The 7,933-nt window shown below is 49.5% G+C and overlaps 1 long non-coding RNA gene across 2 annotated transcripts; it reads left to right on the forward strand.

Moving 5' to 3' along the window:
- Positions 1-270: 270 nt before the first annotated feature.
- Positions 271-5,809, forward strand: LOC131903626 (uncharacterized). 2 transcript variants are annotated; one of them, XR_009377553.1, is made up of 5 exons: positions 271-515; positions 607-1,303; positions 4,366-4,477; positions 5,108-5,333; positions 5,636-5,809. It is a non-coding gene; the product is annotated as an uncharacterized LOC131903626 (long non-coding RNA). The 2 variants fall into 2 exon arrangements; XR_009377554.1 differs by having other exon boundaries at positions 5,108-5,316.
- The last annotated feature ends 2,124 nt before the right edge of the window (positions 5,810-7,933 follow it).

Below are 7,933 nucleotides of genomic sequence, written 5' to 3' on the forward strand. Positions count from 1 at the left end.
GAAAAGACATGCTGAACTGGCGTTACCGTCGTACTCCTGGGAGAGGCGGAGATTGGACAGGCAGGTGGAGAAGCAAGCTCTGGCGTCCGTGTTCAGCCCACCCGCGGCCTCATCCACACCCCCGCAACACAGTGCCCGGAGACCCGGCGCTTATAAAGCCACCTTTCTCAAAGGAGCCTGGAGACTGGCTGCTGGCTGGAAACGTAATGGGCGTGGCCATCCTTTGTCATTGACACACCTTTGACTCCTTTGCTTACTACTTGAAGTACGTGGAGCTGGCTGGTGCCCAGAGCTGAGAAGGACACTTCCTTGGATACTCAAACAAGTAGACGGAAGTTGCAGTCCCAACTCATTTGGACATAGCAGAGGTGGACCAGGGGCCATCTCCAGCGGGGGTGGGACAAGCCAGCTGCCTGGAGGAGGGAGCAGAAGAGTCAGTTCTCCACTGATGACTTCATTGACAGCCGAAGGGTGAAGTGGGGCGACAGGCAGACCAACTCTCACCCTTTGCCCCCGTGAGTGCTGGGGTGGTGCTGCTGGCTGGTCATTTCCCCAAAGCTTGCCAAAGCAAGTGACATCAATCAAATTTTCATTTCATTCCTTCAGGCTCGGCCCTTCCGTCAGGCACTCCACAGCTGCCTCTGGAGCAGATGTACAGCTCATTAGTCAGTCGGCCGCTAGAGCCAAGTCCAGGTTCCCAGCCCCCATTCCTGGGCCTGGGAGGAGGGAAGGAAGCTGGCCAAAGGGCCTTTGTTCTTCCACAGTAGAGCACTTTGCACGTCAGCCACAAGGGGGCGAAAGCTGCACACGCATCGTCGGTTTGCAGACCCTGAGCAAGCCTACACTGGCGAGAGCTGGCAAATTGGGAGGAGGACCATGAAGAAGAGATGGCAAAACCTCCTTTGACCTCCAGAGTGTTTCAAGCCTTTAATGTGGCACGTAAGAATAGCTCGTTTGATGCAAGAATGTTTAGGAGGACAGGAGAACTGGAATTCAGATGCTTGGTTAGATGGTCTCAGCCTTAGGGCCTTCATGTGGGAAGTAGGATGATATTACTTGCCTCAGAACCCCACCCAGTGACCTTGAGGCTAAAGTGAGACAGAGGACATGAGGAGCACCTAAGCTTCGTGACAACTGAGGACAAGGGGTTCTGATCATCTCTACTTCTCCACAGGGGACATTGAATCCCCTGAGCTGCCGTTACGGTCACGTGTGAATCACCCAGTGTAGGTGTGGAGCACGAACTTGGGTTCTTTGAAGAATAGCCAAGCCATCTCTCCAGGCCCCTACTTGGCTTCGCAAAGTAAGTTTGGGCAGAGGTGGACCGAAGGGGATGTAGGAAGACAGTGCATCTCTCCCCTCTCCCAAATGCAGACACCACGTCCTGATTTCTCGCATGTTCTGGCAGGAGTGGTCGAAGAACATAGAGTGCACACACGCTCTTGTGTTTTTATTCTCTCTTACTGTGTCGGGGAGATCACTCCCTAGCCACACATTTAAACCTTCTGTTATTTAAATGTAGATGGACAGAATCCTGTTTAGAATTTCTCTCTCTCTGTCTCTCATTGTAGAATATTATTTTAAGGTGTGTTACTTTTGCTTATGTTGCATTTGTTTAACTCTGTGAAGCTGTGTTACTGTGCCTGTCTAAAACACCTGATGGTCTAATAAAGAACTGAACACCAATAACAAGACAGAAGAAAGGATAGGTAGGGCTGGAAGGCAGAGAGGATATATAGAGGGAGAAATCTGGAAGGAGAAGAAGTAGCCAGAGAAGGAAGAGGACTCCAGGGGCCAGCCACCCAGCTACACAGCAAGCCACAGAGTAAGAGTAAGATTTACAGAAGTAAGAGAGTGGGAAAAGCCCAGAGGCAAAAGGTAGACTGGGATAATTTAAAGTAAAGTCAAGCTGGCTGGAAACTAAGCCAAGCCAAGGATGAACATTTAGAATTAAGAATAAGCCTCTGTGTGTGATTTATTTGGGAGCTCAGTGGTGGGCCCCCCAAAAGAGCAAAAACAAACACCCCCCCCTCTCTCTCTCACACACACACACACACACACACACACACGCACACGCACACGCACACGCACACGCACACGCGCGCGCGCACGCGCACACACACACACACACACACACACACACACACATCTGTCTGCCTCTGTCTCTCCAATGCCAGGGATAGAACCCAGGGCCTTGCCCACACTAGGTAAGTACTCGGCCACCAAGCTACATTCCCAGCCTAGTCTTTCTTCTCTAAAACAAGCCAAGCCAGCAAACGCCATGGATGCAACACACACAGGTACGTGTCTATACATCCACAATTCTGCCTGTTGTCTCCACTGTTAAGTGTGGAGGCCAAGAACCAGTGTCAGGGTTGGAGACTGAAACCAATTCTGTTTGTGTCTGTGGCCCACCCCCATTCTCTCCCTCAGGGACCTATGGTCCCCCCTACTCTGTCCAGAATTCTTACCCACCCTCACCCCCGCTTCCCACAGGCACAGTCCTTCTCAGGCTCACATAAGCCCCTCCTTTGCTGCTGCACTCACATCAAGCTGAAGTTGCCCCTCTACCCCTCCACTCTCCCCCAGTTCTGACATTAGCAACCTGCCCCAGGGCCATTTCTAAAGAGAAGCAGGTTCCCACCACACTCTTCCATAGAGGTATCGGGTACTCTTTGCCTGTGGACAAAGCTTGGCAGGCATCGGGGCCCTTAGAGCAGCATGGACTGGCTTCAGAGTGTGTGCCAGGCTCTCAGCTAAGTGCTGTGCACTCACTAGGCTGTGATCAGCTTCATAGCCATCTGGAGACATGGGGTCATAGCATCATCCACACTTCATAGATAGAACTGGGCACTGAGAAGGACCTAGACTCTCGGTAACCCAGTGAGGGACAGAAGGGACAGCAATCTGAGTGCTGCTTTCAGAGACTGCCCCCATTCACAGTACAATGTAATGACATGACCAGTGTCACACTGATGGACATCCTGAGCCTCCTCCCAAGCAGCAGAGTTCAGGGTTCCTTCTCCCATGCTTCCAGGTGTCTCTCTGCCTCTGTTACTAGAACAGGATGGATTCAAGCACAGAACAGGGGCAGGAGCACTCAGAGAAAAATTGACTAAATCAAATCTTCCTCTCTTCTAGAAGCTTTACTGTACCATGGCCTGCCCCTCCCCCAACACCCACCACTTAGCTTCCACAGCTGGGGTACCGTGGTTTGAATTTTGAATGGACCGGCAAAGGCCCATGTGTTGAAAGCTTGGTTTCTCACATGGTGCTATCGGGAGATGGCGGAGCCTTTAGGGGATGGTGCCTATTGAGAGGGCTGCAGGTTGTGCGACCCGGACACCTTTCCTTTTGCTTCCTGGCCATGAGGAGGTGGTTTTGTCCCACCATGTGTTTCTTCTGTGATGTGCCGCCTTGTCATAGGCCCAAAGGAGTGGACTAGACCCTCTAAGCTGTGAGCCAAAACACAGTCGATTATCTCAGGCTTGTTATAGTGCTAGTTGACAACCCTGTGTGTGCCATTACCTGTTCAAGCTAAATCTTCAAGGACAGGCATCTTTGTCGATACACCCAGTGTCCATCCTGAGCCCCACTGTGGCCTCCTTCTCTAGGCCAAAACTCTTAGTGTGCTGATTTGACTAGTCATTTTGCTTAGGGACAACATCTTGCCTTCTGCCTCCATCCACAACCTTCTTACCCCAGATGGGGAGCTGTCCCTAGCTTTGTCCTCACCACCTGCCCCCCCCTGCACGGCCCCCCTACAGCCCCCAAGGGGCAATAGGAGCCATTGCCCATGCAGAGGCAGATACATATTCAAAGGGAGGAAGCATAGTAACAACTTCCTCGATGTCGTAATGATCTAGAGTGAAATATCCCCTCACCTCTCGGTGAAATTATCATTCCAAACCACGGAATACATTAGGTTTTATGATCTCCTCGCTTCTTCGGGGAATATAAATCTCAAAACATCATCTTCATATGACAGGGCAAGGAGTCCCTGGGGACTCGAGATGTTTGAGAACGTTAACTGAGAATCAGAAATAGTTGGCGATTAATATTGGGATTTTGTTTATGGGCACAAATAAATCCCAGGTCTAGGGCTGACCTGTAAAAATCTGCCTGTGACGAAAATTCTGATGGCAAATGATGGAATGAGAAACAATCTGAATTTACAGAAGTGATTTGGGGGGCTGGGTGGTAGTGTTTAGAAGCTCATCTTTTCTGACTGTCCATTTGAATTCTGTTCACATATCTGTAGTCACCCACTGAAATAAAGATGATAGAGGGTAGGAATTTACATTGCAGTCTACAGTCATGCAAGCTTTGTGACTAGATTGAGTGAGACGGGGTACTCTTTTCTAGGCTCATGGAGGGGGCCCCCTCAGTCTTCCTTCACCACTAAAATGAAGAACCAGTGGCCAGGGGACACTGGAGGACACACTGGCACTCTAAGCCCTACAAGTCTGAGTCTGAGGTGAGGAGGCTTCTGGAGTGAGTCATCTTTGCATATGAAAACATCCCACTTGTCAGTCTGCCAGCTCTAACCAGAACTGGCCAGGCTCTTCCTGGGGCTGAAGCCCATCACAGAATATCCATAACTTCTAGAATGATGGAGATTGCAGCCCGAGCTGGATGTGAGGGTGCATGCCTGTAATCATTGCACTTGGGAGGCTGGGGCTGAAGGACCGAGTTCAAGGTCAGCCTAGCCTACAATGAGACTGTGTATCCAAAAAAAAAAAAAAAAGAAAGAAAGAAAGAAAAAAGCAACAAACAAAGGTAAACAAATGAAACAAATGTGGAGAACCATGAGGGTGGAGAATGAGCTCATTAAAACTGGCGAGTGTGGCTCATTCTTGAGTTTCTCTTCATTCACGCATCACTCCCCTCCACATCCTTTCTGGAATATGCCCGGCACAGCTGGAGACACAATTTGACCACTGAACTAATGGTAAAGATAGGATCAGTTCTCTCCACCTGCTAATATCTGCATAAGGAAGTAAAGACACCATTTTCAGTCACCTGCAGAGAAGCGCCACAACTCACTGTGTTCTAAGGAAACACATTTTGCTTATCATTGCAGTTTAACCTTGACTTTTCTTCCCAGGGTCGGGCACCTAACAAGAGCCAGCTGCCCTCTGTCCTGAGATGCCCTGACCTGTCTTTCATCCTCTGGAAGCCGGGATCCTTGCACCTTCCACATCCTGTCTCAGTCTGGCTGCAGACTGCTCACTCTGTGAGCTTCTGCCTTGGGGCAGGCCTCACAGATAAGGGCAATTCAACGGAGACACTTGTGTCCTGAGCTTGCAGAGCAATGTAAGAGAGCTGACACGGTAAGACACTTAGTGCAGCTAATGTTTAAACCTGGAGTAAGGAAAACAGAACCAAGACCGCCAGTCTCCGGCTTGACATTGGAGTAGACATTAAAAACGCTGGGAAGATGGCTCAGCAGTTAAGAGCACTGGCTGCTCTTCCAGGGGACCTGGGTTCAATTCCCAGAATTCACATGACAGCTCACAACCATTAGTAATTGCACTTCCAGGGGACTGATGCCCTCACACAGATGTGAAGGAAAAATACATGAGATATAAATAAACAAACTAAATTTTTTTTTTAAATCTCTAATCACTTTCAGATCTTTCAAGATTTGAATGCAACTGTTAGAGTGCATTGTCGCATACTAAAGGAAAGTACAATTCAGAGAATGAGGACAGAAAAATAAAGCCATGCTCACCATGAAGTGACTGTCCCATTGCTGTAGGTCATTTTGGAGTGTTTTCTATGAAAATAAAAATGATGGTAGCTGTTATTAATGAGTGTTTTCTGTGTCCCTGGTACAGACAAGTTCCTATAATCCAGGGTATGAAGAAGGAACCCCCATTTCACAGTTGAAGAAACTGAGACTTGGAAGGGACATGCAACTTGCGCAAAGTCACCCCACCACTAAGGGTAGAATCAAAGTTAGACCTCACCTCAAAAGCCCAACTCTTCACTGCCTCTTGCCTCACCTCCCGTCTCCCAAGATGCTGCCCTCAGCCCTGTGCTGGGCTAGCATATGTTGTCTTCCATCTCTATTACAACAGTGTTAACATGGCTTTGTAGCTTAAAACAACAGACATAGTCTCCTACGGCTGTGGTTGTTGCATGTCTAAAATGAGTTTCGTGGGGCTAAAATAAACCTCTCTGCAGATCTGCAGCAAAGCATCTATTCCTTCCTTCGTCCCACCTCTAGAAGCCCCCGTACCCTCCTGTGTGAGATTCCATGATTCTGCCTCCACTCCATCTCTCTCTGCTAGTCTTATCTCCTTACAGAGACTCTTGTGACCACCCAGGGCCCACCAGACAGCCCAAGAGACTCTTCCCTTCTCAGGATCAGCATCTTAGTTACACAGGCAAAGACTCTTTTCCCATTGAACCAGCATATTCACAGGTACCAGCCAGTGGATGTGGATGTCTATGGGAAGCAGCTTTTAGCTCACCCTGTGGCCTTTCTACCCAAAGATCACTTCAGGGTGACCCCAACCCATATTCATGACCCAAGGACAATCTTCTGTGATCCCTGACACCACCTAATTTGGAAACTAACCAGCCCCATTACCCACTGCTTTCCTCCAAACACCTCCATTCAGTCTCAGGCTTACCCTCTTCAGACCCTCCAGGGTACCCACATACCCCTCCTTTCACTTTCAGAGGGAGAGGTTGAAGTTAAACCCACCTATCTTCCCGACCCATGGCACTCCAGCATCAGCACTCTGGTGCCCCTGGTCCACTTGCTGCCATACATGGCCTTCATAATTAAGTAGAGTGATTCTGACCTCTATAGATGGTAGGGAAAAGAGAATCTCCCTAACATTGCGGAAGACCCTCGGGCACAGGATTTCCAATCCTTAGTCACATGGTTGGTTTTGCTTTTCGGTTTCAGTCAGTTGTAGCATCTGTTCTTGCCCCCATCAGGTACCAGGGTGTCAGCATGGTCCTAGTCCACTCCTGCTGCTCCACAAAATACTTGAGAATAGGTAACTGTCCTGATTTGCTTTCTATTGCTCTGATTATACACCACGACAAAAAGCAACTTAGGGCAGAAGGGGTTTATTTCAGCTTACCGTTGCAGTCCATCATGATAGGAAGTCAGGGCAGGAACTCAAAGCAGGAACCTAGAGGCAGGAACTAAAGCAGAGACCATAGACTACGGTCTAGGCATAGGGGAATGCTGCTTACCAGTTTGCTCTTGGTGGCTTTTTTGGTCTGCTTTGTTTTACACCCTAGGGTCATCGGCCCAGGGGTGGCACCACCACCATGAACTGGGCCTTCCCACATCAATTCAAAACAAATGCTCCACAGACTTGTCTACCAACCTGAGGGACACAGTCTTCAGGTGAGGAGGCTCCCTCTTCCCAGATGACTCCAGCTTGTGTCAAGTTGACAAACAATAGCAGGGAAGACAACAATGAAACCCAACCACGCAGTAATCCCTAAGCAACAGAAATGCACCAGCCTCTGGAGAGCTGCGCCATGCATTTCTGTGTCCTCACATAGGGGGAAGGCAGAGGAAAGTAAACTCCCCCTCCCCACGTCTTTATTAAGGCACAGATCCCAGTCCTGAGCTGGAGGGCTGACAGTGGCCTCCCCGGACAGGTGGCACTACCTCATGGGGTTGGAGGCGGCAGCGGAGCACTGTTGTTCATCTCTCTCGCCTGACTGCAGATGTCACGTGACCAGTGCTTCACCCCCTGCTGCCACAGCTGGCGCTGTCTCACCACCATACCTTCTGTTCCACAATGGACAGTGCTCAAACAGTGAGCCAAAACAACCCTCCTTTCTGAAGTTGCTTCTGTGGGCATTTTGTCATGGCTGCTCTAAGAATAAGCCACACACCATGTTTTGTGAGAAAACCATGGTCCTTTCAACTCTCAGCTCCTGGACCATCTGGTCT

Source organism: Peromyscus eremicus, chromosome 2 (genome assembly GCF_949786415.1).
Source record: "Peromyscus eremicus chromosome 2, PerEre_H2_v1, whole genome shotgun sequence".
In the NCBI taxonomy this organism is placed as follows: domain Eukaryota; kingdom Metazoa; phylum Chordata; class Mammalia; order Rodentia; family Cricetidae; genus Peromyscus; species Peromyscus eremicus.